The 13,251-nt window shown below is 44.9% G+C and overlaps 1 protein-coding gene across 14 annotated transcripts in view; it reads left to right on the forward strand.

Annotated features, from left to right (window-relative positions):
• Positions 1-377: 377 nt before the first annotated feature.
• Positions 378-13,251, forward strand: part of LOC147428419 (golgin candidate 6-like) — an 86,453-nt gene continuing 73,579 nt past the window's right edge. For 5 of the 14 annotated variants that reach the window (XM_086497527.1, XM_086497531.1, XM_086497528.1 and 2 more), the window contains exon 1: positions 380-617. The gene's annotated coding sequence lies outside the window, so the exon portion shown is untranslated. Of the gene's footprint in view, positions 618-13,251 lie in introns of all 14 variants that reach the window. The other 9 variants (XM_086497521.1, XM_086497520.1, XM_086497522.1 and 6 more) reach the window with 4 other exon arrangements.

Genomic DNA, 13,251 nt, shown 5'->3' on the forward strand with positions numbered 1-13,251 from the left:
GTGCACCACATTTGGAATACATATCGACCAAGACAGTGCAAAGCACGCCATCTCGCCTGCTGAAAACAGTCCATGTCAACATCTTACATAGAGCCACATGTCTTCAAGATGCATGCGTAGGTGATTGCATCTGTCTTTCATGCAATGCTAAAGTATCTTTTTATCCAAGCATGATGCACGTGCAGTGTGGGTATGCAGAGTTTGCTCCGCGAATTCTTGGGTCCTCGCTTCGCATCTGCTGAAAACGAACATAGTACTAGACGACTACAATTGACAGACAACTGTGACAGTCATTGACGCAACGATGATTGGTATAGAGCGATCGCTGATTCGATGTTAAAAATAACGAAGACTTTTTTACTTTCCGATTTCGAAATCTTGACACGAGGGTGAGAGAGAGGGCAGCTTTGGGATTTTGCCTTCTACGCTAACGAAGTAAAAACACCCTGCCCGAAGGATAGTCTAATTTGGCAAGTCCTTGCCAGCGTTTACTGCCTTCTACGTGATCAACCTTACTCTGTGGAGCCAGGCAGACACATTGTTAAGCTACCCATCGCTGATTGCCATTTTCGTACTTTTGGACGTTCATGATGCACCGTTATTTGAAAACTTTCCAGGTCTCTCTCTCTCTCTCTCTCTCTCTCTCTCTCAATGGCTATTGTCATTTACGACAAACTAAGATTAATTCCGGGAAATGGGTCTATATCTAGGAAATGGTTCTTCTGAGAGAGAGAGAGAGAGAGAGAGAGAGAGAGAGAGATTGATTTAGATTTATTTCATTACCAGCTTCTAAAGGCTGAACTTGGCCCATGAAATGAAATGTTCAGTTACATCATCATCATATGATCCAAATGTTCAGAATAGAAAATACAAAACATTAAAATAACAAACGCTAAACTGTGAACAAATAAGAGACTCAGTAGAGAGAGCGGTGGCCTATGAGACAAATCAATGTACAACTGTGATATCTCCCCTGGTATCCCAAAAAAGGGTAAAAAATATGAATATAGTATACAATAGCTGGTAGAGTGTGATGTAGGTCAGGATGGAGCTATATGGTTAGGGGCTCAAAATGCAACACCATATGCATCGGGTGTATGAGCATGATATGCAGTCTATCTATCTCCATTCTGCCCCATAGTGGGGTTGTAATACAATATACTTTGGCGGGGTGGGGGTGGGGGTGGGGGTGGGGGGGGGGAGGTGGGTGGGTGGGTAGGTGGGGGAGGGTGTGTAAAGAGCTCCTTAAAGAATATTCTTGAATGTCTTTTGAGCTGAGCCACTCTCTCCTCGATTTCCCGGTGATGTCGGGCTCTGTTCTCTTTCATTTCTCCATGGTAGAGCCTGGTATCCAATAGCCTAGAGCTTGAGACAAGGATGAAGTTTGACGCGTGAGAGAGAGAGAGAGAGAGAGAGAGAGAGAGAGAGAGAGAGAGAGAGAGAGAGAGAGAGAGAGAGAGAGAGAGAGAGAGAGAGAGAGAGAGAGAGAGAGGGGGGGGGGGGGGGGGGGGAAGAGGGGGGGGGTGGGATGGAGCTTGAGACACGAGAGGGAGGGATGGAGCTTGAGAAAGAGAGGTTGAAGCCACATTTGTTCTTTCAGGGTGTTGTGCTTTCTGCCAAAAAAGAACAGGTGGAAGCTAGAGCTCCATACCCAAGCTTAAAGCTTTAGCAAGGAGAGTAGCTCAGTAGAGATGTTGAGAGCTTGAGGAGGAGGTGAGACGAGCCTCCAAACAGACCCAAATCAGCTTTCCAAATAGCCCCAAATCTACCCCCAAACAGCCCCAAGCATGCCCCCAAATGGCTAATTAAAAAAACGTAGACTTTTTTGGTTGACAGTTCCGGATTCCCGTTCCGCCATTCTGGGTGCCGTTCCGCCTCGTTCCCCCCTGCTCCGCTTACACCCCATTCCAGAACGGCGTTCCGTTACCGACTCCATTTCAAGAGTCGGACCAATCCGGAACGCCGTTTCGGAATGTCTAGGGTCCGTTCCGCCCATTCCCTATTACTATGAAAGAAAGGTCAACGAGAGTTTAATGACTGTTTTTCTGATTTATTACCGTCACAACTGCCGCCGGAGAGGCCTGAGGACCATACGATAGATTTGGTGCCAAGGTGTAGCCCACCAAAGAGACCTACCCTACAGGGTTAGTGCGGCTCAGCAGAAAGAGATTATGAGCCAGGTTGAGGAGCTTTTAGAGAAGGGGATGATTCAGTCTAGTTCTTCACGTTTTTGCTCCCTAGTGCTCCTAGTGCAGAAGAAGGATGGCTCTTGGCGCATGTATATTGACTACCGTGCGTTGAATAAGAATACCATCAAGAACAGGTTTCCTATCCAAAGCATTGATGATATTCTTGACCATGTAGAGGGTGCTACAATTTTCAGCAGGATAGACCTTTAGAGTGGGTACCATGAGATTCGTATAAGGCCAAAGGATGTGCATAAGAGTGTGTTTAGAACGACATTTGGTGTCTATGAGTTTCTAGTGATGCCATTTGGTCTTACAAATGCTCCTGCTACGTCCAATAGGATGATGGGTCGGATTTTCCGCTCGCATCAAAAGTTTGTTGGCACATTCTTTGATGACATGATAGTCTATTCAAAGAGTGAAGAGGAGCACATGCGTCACTTGACCATTGTGTTTGAAGAGCTGTGCAGTCACAGGTTACTTGTCAATCCTAAGAAAAGTGAATTCTTCTTGGAAGAGATCCACTTTCTTGGCCACATAGTGTCAAAGGATGGTGTCCGAATGGATCCTGCAAAGGTTGAAGCTATTAAGACATGGCCAGACTTACCAACTGTTCACGATTTCCGAAGTTCTTGGGATTGTGCTCATACTATAGAAGGTTTAGTAGGAACTTTGCAGAGATAGCTTCCCCTCTTCACGCTTTGCAAAAGAAAACGGTCACTCTCAGATGGACCCAAAAAGAGATTTCAGCTTTCAGTCTCTTAAAGAAAAAGTTGACTTCAGATCTCGTGATTGTTTTACCAGATCTTAGGAAGTCATTTGTGGTCCAGTGTGACGCATGTGGCAATAGCATCGGAGCAGTGCTAGTGCAAGATGGTCGGGTAGTAGCTTATGAGAGCAGAATCTTGCAAGGGCCAGAGAAGACTTTGCAAATCTATGAGAAAGAGCTTTTGGCCGTCATTCATGCGCTCTCTAGCTGGAAGCACTACCTGTTAGGTGCTGATTTTGTTGTCAAGACAGACCATTAGACCTTGCGATACTTCTTGACTGTCACGTGACATGTAACAAACTGCTGACGTGTCAAAGCCTAAAGAATGGAGCCAACTTGTAGAGGCTGGCCGAGGGGCCTAAACCCTAAGAAGAACAAGTAACAGAAGAAGAAGTCCTACCAACTTATGGGGACCCCGTCCGATGGGGCCCCAAGTGACATAAAGGATTAAAATAAAGTAGGACCCACACACACACAAAAACTGATGACGTGGCAAATTTCAAAAATTTGCGCTGACATGATGACGTGGCAGGTTGTACGGATTTTCGCGGTTTGCGCTGGCTGCTGACGTGGCAGTTGTACGGAATTCCGGATTTTACGCTGGCAGCTTTTGAGCATTGCTTTTGGACCAGATGCTTTTGAGTTTTGAAGGCTTTTCATGTGAACTGCTTTTTAGGCCAAGGGCCTTTAAATATGAGGTTAGGGCTTATTCTTTGGCATGCTTCTTGGAGAAGGTGCAAAGTCTGGAGTACCGGCTTGTACTATGTTGATGCAATATAAAGAAATACTGAAAGGGGCTCCAAGGTTTGGGGCCAATACTCTCTGGGGTGGAATTCCACCACTTTGTGTCGCGTGTCGTCCCTCTCTTTCAGTTAAGTTGTTATTGAAGTGTTAAAAGTCTATTCAGTCTGCTCTTTTCTATTGGCACGTGGTGCCCGTCTTGTGACAGTGGTATCAGAGCATCAAGCGTGTGCTTTTCTGAAAGCATACCGGTCCTACAAAAGAGCATTATTTGAGGGATCTTCGCCCTCCAACCCGGACTTATTAGCCACTTCCACCCTTACTTCATCGCGCATCGGGCGCGCTCCCGTCTTCACCGCTCATGTCTTACATGGCATAAGCCAATTAAGATCACTTGCAAGAGAAGGATCTAGATTTGTTTCAAGTCACTATTTTTCTCAGAAGCAGTGCCATGGAGATGTTGATGTCTACAGCTACCAAGCAACATACTCCAAGTACTTGGCAAGCTTTCAAGGAAAAAAAAAATTTGCCCGAAGTTATATGGTTTCTGACATCTTCCTTCGGAGTGCAGGTGGGGTATCCTGAAATGCTTGCCATGGAAACCCTAGCAGATTATAACTTGAAATTTCTCGATATCTCCCAGTAGATGTCTCTTCACGAGCATAAGATCCAGTGTGATTGCTATCTTGGGACTACCATCGTTGCCAAAGAAACATTGTTTGTCCAAGAGCTGATGGACCATGCTGTGCTCGGCTACGACCTTATGGAAGAAACCTAACCCTAATTTTTGGTGCAGGTTTTAGGATGGAAAGTCAGTCGACTTTTCGAGCTCGATTGATGTCGAGATTGCTTTTTAAGTTTGAAATCTGTTTGAGAACTTGTTTGGTGATCCTGTTTGGAATTCGTTTGAAATGGATGGTATCTGTTTTGAACTTGTCCTAGTGCCGATTTGAATTGTTTGACTCTGGTTTTAATACCGGTTTCAATGATTGGTGATTTTACTCTCGGGTGGAGAAGTGAGAAATATTGTTTTGGTATTGTTTGAACCTCGGAACGACGCAGGCCGATGCCTGGGGAGCGTTTCGTTGTATGCTAGAAAACCTCCGAACGACGCAGGTTGATGCCTGGGGAGCGTTTGGTTGTTTGCTAGAAAACCTCCGAACGACGCAGGCCGATGCCTGGGAAGCGTTTGGTTGTATGCTTGAACCTCCAAGCGACGCAGATTGCGGTTTGCGGGGGGAGTGACGAGGTAGTCGTTGAGTAGCTTCATACCGCAGACCGTTTGTCTCGGGGGAGTGCTCAACGACGCTGTTTGTTGTGTCTTGTAACATGCATATGTAAGCATTTGTGTTGCATTGTGATGTGCCAATTACTGAATATTCCTAATTGGATGAGATTGCTTGGGTATGTAAGTTTTTTTTAGTGCATCAAGACACCCGAGGAAGATCAATACGGTCTGGGTGTGATGGCTAATTTTACTACGTCGGAATATCAAGAGTTCCGATCTGGACGAAAGGAGAAGATAACTCCTTGATCAAAAGAGCAGAAAGGAGAAGCTAACTTCTTGATCAAAACAACCGAGAGGAGAAGCTAACTCCTTGATCAAAAGAGCAGAAAGGATTCCTTGACAAAAAGAGCAAACTGATTGTCCCTCGGAATGTCCCTCGGAAATTTTTGAGCTAACTTGAGTTGTTTTGCAGATATGCTGTAATCGCGGACGATTGCTCTCTTTCAAGAAGGGGAGATGTAACAAACTGTTGACGTGTCAAAGCCTAAAGAATGGAGCCAACTTGCAGATGCTCGACGAGGGGCCTAAACCCTAAGAAGAACAAGTAACAGAAGAAGAAGTCCTACCAACTTATGGGGACCCGCTCCGATGGGGCCCCAAGTGACAAAGGATTAAAATAAAGCAGGACCCGCACACACACAATAACTGATGAAGTGACAGATTTCTAAAACTTGCGCTGACATGATGACGTGGCAGGTTGGACGGATTTCTGTGTTTTGCGCTGACTGCTGACGTGGCAGTTGTACGGATTTCTAGATTTTACGCTGGCAGCTTTTGAGCATTGCTTTTGGACCAAATGCTTTTGAGTTTTGAAGGCTTTTCATGTGAATTGCTTTTTAGGCCAAGGGCCTTTAAATATGAGGTTAGGGCTCATTCTTTGGCATGCTTCTTGGAGAAGGTGCAGAGTCTGGAGTACCGGCTTGTACTGTGTTGATGCAATATAAAGAAATACCGAAATGGGCGCCAAGGTTTGGGCCAATACTCTCTGGGGTGGAATTCCGCCACTCCGTGTCGCGTGTCATCTCTCTGTTTCAGTTCAGTTGTTATTGAAGTGTTAAAAGTCTGTTCAGTTTGCTCTTTTCTATTGGCATGTGGTGCCCGTCTTGTGACAGAGACATCCAACCCTATGTGTCCGTGGACAAGCTATAGCAGGACCAGGGTTCAGTCAGTCAAGTCAGTCTAGAATAGGAAGTGATTTGGCACTTTTGTGAGTCTGTTCGCAGACCGTGCATGACCAGTCACTTAGATTAGATAAGTGACTAGATGCATATCCTCCGGTTGTACACAGCATGATCATCAGCATTCCCATCAGAATCCATCAAGGGAATTTTCCAGTGCATTAAACCTATTTTCCCTATTTTTGACATTTTTCACTTATTTATTGACTTTTGCTGGGAACTAGGTAGGGCAATTTTGCTAAGATAATATATAAGCAAACCAGAGTTAGCACTTTCTGGCAGTAGAGGCAGCAGGAGCACTCGCTCAACAGGCAACTTCTCAGTAGAACCCCCAAGACCTAGCGTTTTCAGCCATTTGCAAAGCTAGCGTTTTTGGACAAGACCAGTAGCCTCGCGTTTTTGCATTGCAGATCAGCCGGCAACAGCAGAGGACAGATCAGCACTAGCGTTAGTGGTTTGCACCAGTAGATTCACAGCGTTTTGCAGCAGGAACCATTTTCAGCCCTAGCGTTTTTGGATCAGCATACCATCCTAGCGTTTTGCAGATTCTTCGCGACGGAACAGTTAGAAGCATCAGCGTTTTCAGTTTTCAGCATATAGACACAGTAGAGCAAGTCCCAAACCTCGCCGATCTCACCTTCCCGCAGCAGATCCTCGCAGCACGGTTAGATCCCGCAAAGTTTGCAGATTCAGCCCGGAAAATGCAAATTTCAGCATCTGCGTTTTCAGCGCGTCGTCGTCGCATCGTCGCCATCGACATCGTCATCGACATAGAGTTAGAATTCAACAGATAAAGATTTGCAGATTTCAGCTCTTAGCATTTTCAGATTTCAGTCCGTCTCGTTGTCGTCCTCATCGTCGTCGACATCGTCGGCAAGTCCAAGCATTGTAGAGATTTGTGCAATCAATAGTAGACTATTGCCATAGGGAGTGGGGCCTTCGGAGGAGGGTTTTAAGAACTCGTTGGTGTTGTATTCTTCTCTCTCTATCTCTTAGTCTCAGCACCTTCATTCAGTGTCTATTCACTTTGTTTGTGTCCATTGCACTCTCTCACTAAAGGAACGGAAGGCTGTCCCTTCCGTAAGTAAAAGGAACTCTTGAGCACAGTTCAGAGCACTCATCTTGAGCAAAGTTCAACATTCACTTCTGCTGCACCTTACATTGACACAGTCAAAGCTATCCGAAAAGCATATGCGATGGGCAAACATTCTTTCTATGCTCCACTTCCAGATTATGCATGTGGAAGGCAAGAAGAATGTTGTGGCTGATGCATTATCAAGGAAGCCACAAATTTCAGCTGTGTCAATTCCTCATCATCATGAGCTCGATGACATGAAGGAACAGTATGCTACTGATGAAGATTTTGCAAGGATCTTTGAACAGTTGCAAGATGGGCAATGCCATGAGCACTACCTCCTCAGAGACGGTCGGTTTCATGATGATGCATGGCAGACTTTCTGTCACTAGGCCATTGCGACATAATGTCATGGTAGAAAGTCATCTCCCACCGCATGCAAGGCATCATGGAATTGATGCGACAATTAAAGAGGTAGAGACATTCTTCTATTGGCCTACTTTGAGGAGAGATGTGGATGCCTTTGTGCGAGCATGCATGATTTGCCAAAAGGTCAAGTTTGACAGGCAAAAGGCACTAGGGTTATTACAGCCATTGCCGATTCCGGATAAGCCATGGGAAAGCATTGCTATGGATTTTATCTGTAACAAACTTGGACACCCCAAGTCAAGATTCTACCATGACAAAGCAGAGATTCACTTCAATTTAACCGACAGAACAAAAAAGAGATGACATGGCCCAGCGTAGTTCCGTGCTAAGAGGTGTTGGCCCCAAAGACTGGCGTTCCTTTCGGTATTTATTTTTGTATTAATCTGTGTGCAAAGTACATCTGAGCTCGCGGTTGCTCGCGCTCAGACTCTGCGTCTAGATGCTATGAGAAGTGAGCCCCCCTTGGGTCACTTATAAAGGTTTTACAAGGGTTGCTAAAAGCAAAGCCTCAAAAGCATTAAACTTCAAAAGCAATGTCTCCCAAAAGCTAGTGCTGTCAAAAGCAGCCAGCGAAAATTGAAGAAATCGTGGAAATTCCGTACAGTTTTGCTACGTCAGCATGCTCTTCGCTTCTTATTAATGGCACCTAGGCCCCTCGGCAAAGGTCCATAAGTTGGACATGCCACGTCATCAATTGGTGACATTATCTTTGATCTTCCAAGAACGCCGACAAGGAATGATGGTATATTTGCAGGTTTAGCAAGCAAGCCCATTTTATTCCTGTCAGGAAGAAGATAAAATCTTACTAGCTGGCACGGTTGTTCATGTACAATGTGTTTAAGTACCATGGTATGCCACAATCGATTGTCAGTGATCGTGATCCTCGCATGACGAGTTTGTTTTGGAGAGGATTGTTTGAGAACATGGGCACTATGCTCAAGTTCTCGTCTTCGTTTCATCCACAAACTGATGGACAATCAAAAGAGGCTAATTCTACTGTCTTGGATCTGCTGAAGTGTTATGTGTCAGATAATAAGGGCAAGTGGGAACAATATTTGCCTATGCTTGAGTATGCGTACAACAATACAGTGCATTCGTCCATAGGTAAGGCACCTTTTGAGATTGTTGAAGGTGGAAAAAAGGTTCCTTCCATTTTGCATACAAAGGACATGATCTTTGAGGCAGATCGATATGTTGAGAACATGGATGAAATGTATAAGAAGATTAAGCTTGCCTTGGAGAAGACTTGGGCAAAGCAGAAAAGGGTTGCTGATCGTCACCGACGAGAACTGTTGTTTTCAGCTGGTGATTGGGTACTTTTGCGGTTTGAAAGGGCAAGGAAAGGTTGTTTCCGAAGCTTAGCATGCGTTACTATGGGCCTTTTCAAGTGCTTGATAAGATTAATGATGTTGCTTATAGGTTGAAATTGCATGACACTTGGAAGATTCATAATGCATTTCACGTGAGTCTTCTAAGACTCTTTGTCGGTGATGTGCCAGAAGATATGCCACAGGAAGATCGGGCAAAAGTCGATGAACTCGATGAGATCTTGGTACCTGAGCAGATTTTGGCACATAAAGAAAGAAAAGTTAAGGGACAGGTTGCAAGACACTATTTGGTGAAGTTCAAGAACTATCCACCTATGGATGCAAAGTGGATGGAAGAGCATGAACTGTCTGAGTCACCAAATATATTGCAGCTTTACCTTGAGGCCTTTGGGTTACAGCCTATGTATGCCTCTACCCAACGTGTTCAAAGGAGGTGTAATGATGGAGCTAGCACATCAAATGTACATACGGATTCAGTGCAATAGAAGTGCTCACTTCTATCATAGATGAAAATGACAAAAGTATAAAGGTCTCAAGTCATTTGTATCTATGTGTTATGACCTTTCTTGCAGGTACATGCGATGATAAAAGCATGCTAACAACACAAGATCATCAATGGCATGTATTTATGGCATGCAATCGAGGACGTTTGCGATTTCAAGAGGGGGGTATGTCACGAGGAAGTGGCAACTGCTAACCTTAGTTGTTGGTTTCTTTCCAATGATTTTTATTTAATTTTTGGGACCCTCTTTTTGAAGTTGCAAATGGCTGGACATTGTATGGCCAGTGTGAAACAGCTGACGACCGGGAGTTTCATCCGTACACAGGAAGGCCTTGTCGCCACGAGTTGGTCGGGCTGACCGGTAGTGGAATCCGAATAGTAAAAGGGTGTCTAGTTAGCCTCAGTTCAAAGTCATTTATGCCCCCTCGCTACACTTATAAGTCGGTGGGTACTAGGAAATTAACTCAAAAGAGGCATAGTGGACACTGGCAACACCAGAAGCTACAGAAGACTTCCCACTGCCACCTCAGCCAAGAATTGGAGCAAAAAGTCATTTGGGGTTGCCTCTCTCTCTCTCTCTCTCTCTCTCATTGTGACTTACAGTGTGTGTGTGAGTAGTTGGTGCATGTGTTGAAGCTTTAATGGAAAGCTTGCCTTCTCCCTTGTACTATGTAGCGCGATGATTCTGCTCTCGTGCACCTCTCCCCCCTTTTGAATACAGAAACGTGATGCCCCGCTCGAGGGGTTTTCATATGTATGTACAGTTGTGTGGGTTCATGCACGATTGCCGAGGCAAGAGCCTCTTGCACATGTACTGGATTAGCTAGTTGCTTATCCCCTACAGGTACATGTGAATCCGGAGAGACTTCACACGAGAAATCTCATCCAATTCAAAGGGCAAGTAGCCCTACATGTGCGGGAGCTCGAGGACTTGCTACGGATGCGACCGGCTCGCGAAACAGAGCCCAAAACAGGGAAATACAGCCTGCTGTGTATTTTTGCAGGTTTAGGGTTTCAGCCCTAAACGGGGCGCATTTTCAGGGCAGAAACAGAGAATTCAGCGTGCTGCAGATTCTCACCAGGTTTTGCAAAGTGCCCGTATGCGTCGGTAAAATCACTTCTTGCGTGGGGATACTGTCTGTGAAGCGTCCTAGTATAGTTATGCTGCCAAAACCAGGCCAGAACAGGACAGTTTCAGCCCGAATTATGCGGGACAGCTCGTAGGAGATCACAGGTCTTATTCCCTCTCTGAATACAATAAAGAAATACCGAAAGGGGCGCCAGTCTTTGGGGCCTACAAGGTGTCGGCGTCTGCTCGGAGCGTTCTAGCTTCCAAGCCGTGTGTGTTTGATGTGCCAATTTCCGTTACAGGTTTTTATTTGCAAAGTTTCTTTGTGTCCTAAAGTCTAAAGTAAAGTTTCGGGTGAAAGCCAAAGTCTACCGCCCTACGAGCCGTTTTCAGCTGCTGCGAGCAAACCTCCTCTCACGATCCGGCAGCCACTAGATCTCAAATCTACTGCGACAAATATTCCTCCGTGCGGCGTGCAACAACCACCCACTGCACGGGCCTTGGGGTGCAACACATGCAACCAAATAGTGCAGCAGCAAGGGGTGGGGAGAGGTGGAGAGTGGAGTGCTAGCAAGAGGGAGAGAGATCGTAGGCAAAACGTTGCAGAGAGAGATCGCACAGCCAATCCATCACTAAGTTCATATTGACAAGAGTGGTCGAGTTATTCATTCCATTGAATCGGTCGTGATTTATGATTCACTATCAGGTTCATTCGGGAGCTGTCACTGCTCCATCTCATTCTTAATTCCGCTCTTTTTTTCAGAATTAACAGATTCTTTCATAAAACATTAGTTTTATTCAAAATTCAAAATCATCTTCCAAAATGTCTTGTTTCATAAATTCATAAAGCAAAATAATGCTAGTTCAAAAATCTGTTCTTGAACGAGTATCGCCTCGTCCTGTTGTCCTTTCAATCTGCCAGTCATCTTGATTCTTGTGCCCTTTTGGGGCACCGTGTAGCGATATGTCCTTGTTCTCCACATTCAAAACACTTTCCTGCTTTGAAATATTCATCTCTTTGGTCTTCTGTGAATGAAGGTGGTCTATCTCTTTGTCGATTGTTTTTGCTATGACTTGTTGAAGGTTCTTCTGATGGGTAAGTCAAGTTACCCGAATGTATAGCAAATCCCCGCTTCGCATGTCCCATCAAGTGTTGTATAGACTTGGACTTCCTTTCGAGACAGTAGTCTCGAATTTCTTTGGGAAGTCCACAACAAAATCGTTCAATCTGCTCCTTAAAACTGATCTTCTTAAACGATGAAACAGGTAGAAAAATTTCCCAGAATCTTTCATAGTAAGAATCCAAAGATTCTATCTTGACCATCCGAACATGGTTCCAGTCAGTAATCATGTCTCGTTCGTATTCTTGTGTGAGCCATGAAGACATAAAGAGTTTCTTAAATTTCAACCATTTTGTCGGGGCTTGTTTCCTTAATAATTGAGTGGACCACCATGTCCGTGCATTGCCTTTCAGAAAGGATGCTGCCCATCTGATCTTGGAGTGCTCTGTATAGTGGCCTCCAGAAAATGCTATGTCAAACTGTTGGACAAAGGCTAAAGCCTCGGGAGCATCTCGAAACCCTGAAAAGTGCTCAAACTTTACAGCCTGTCGTCCCTCTTTGAATTCTTTGGGCTTTTTACCCTTGTCGTCGAGGAAATCATATTGATTGGCTCTGTAAAAATGCTTTCTTTTTGCATAAAACATGTGATCTTTCCGTTGTTTCTTGCCCTTCTTGTCCTCATCACTCGAGTCAGAAGAAGATGAGGACGAACTGGGCAATCCTTCGAAGCGTACACACTTCTTCTGCTTTTTGGCGTTTCAAAAGTGGATTTTTGACCCAAGTAAGCGGGGAAATTAGTTCCCTTGTTACGTTGCTTCAGTTGCTTTTTCCGACGGCTTCTTTGTGTCTAGAAGGTGATTGCTTTGGGCCTGACCGCATCATGGAGTAAGTGACTTAATGTAAACATTCTCGGAGTAGGAGGCTTCTTGATTGCCGGTTTGATTGGTGGCTTGGTGGCTTTTTGCCACTGAGTGTGCACTTCAGCGATAGATTGCTGAGAGAAAAATTTTGCAAACTAAGGGTCTTTCGCAAATTGATCATTTGCTTTGTGCACTCGTCAACCTGCTGTCGACACTGCATCTCTTGAAGTTCATATTGAGTAGGCCAAGGTGGCCCGTACTCTTCCTCTGTTAAATCGTTAAAATCTTCTGCATGGTCTCCTCTCGCATCAGCAAATGCAGAAGAAGTTGATTGATTCTTGTCAGAATCCATAAGTGTCACGAGAAAAGGATTGGATTTCCCGATAGAAGAGAAATCGGCTGTCCTCTTATACCACTGTAGCTAACTTGGCACCCCAAGTCAAGAATGTGTCGCGACACGAGAGAATCACTTAAAATACTTCACAACTTTAAAATCACAGTTCGATTTGGTCGACACTGCCCGTCGTAGTTCCGTGCTCAGAGAGATTGGCCCCAAAGACTGGCGCTCCTTTTGGTATTTCTTTTATATTAATCTTTGAGAAAAGTACAACTCCAGAAGGGTCCTTTGCTCTCAGACTCTGTGTCTAGATCCCCTCAGAAGTGAGGCCCTTAGGGTTCTTTTATTCTTGCAAGGGATGCCAAAAGCAGAGCCCCAAAATCAATTAAACTCAAAAGCAAAAGTTCCAAAAACTTTCAGGCCCAAAA

The sequence above is a fragment of the Adiantum capillus-veneris genome, chromosome 23, assembly GCF_014529385.1.
Source record: "Adiantum capillus-veneris isolate H3 chromosome 23, ASM1452938v2, whole genome shotgun sequence".
NCBI lineage: Eukaryota > Viridiplantae > Streptophyta > Polypodiopsida > Polypodiales > Pteridaceae > Adiantum > Adiantum capillus-veneris.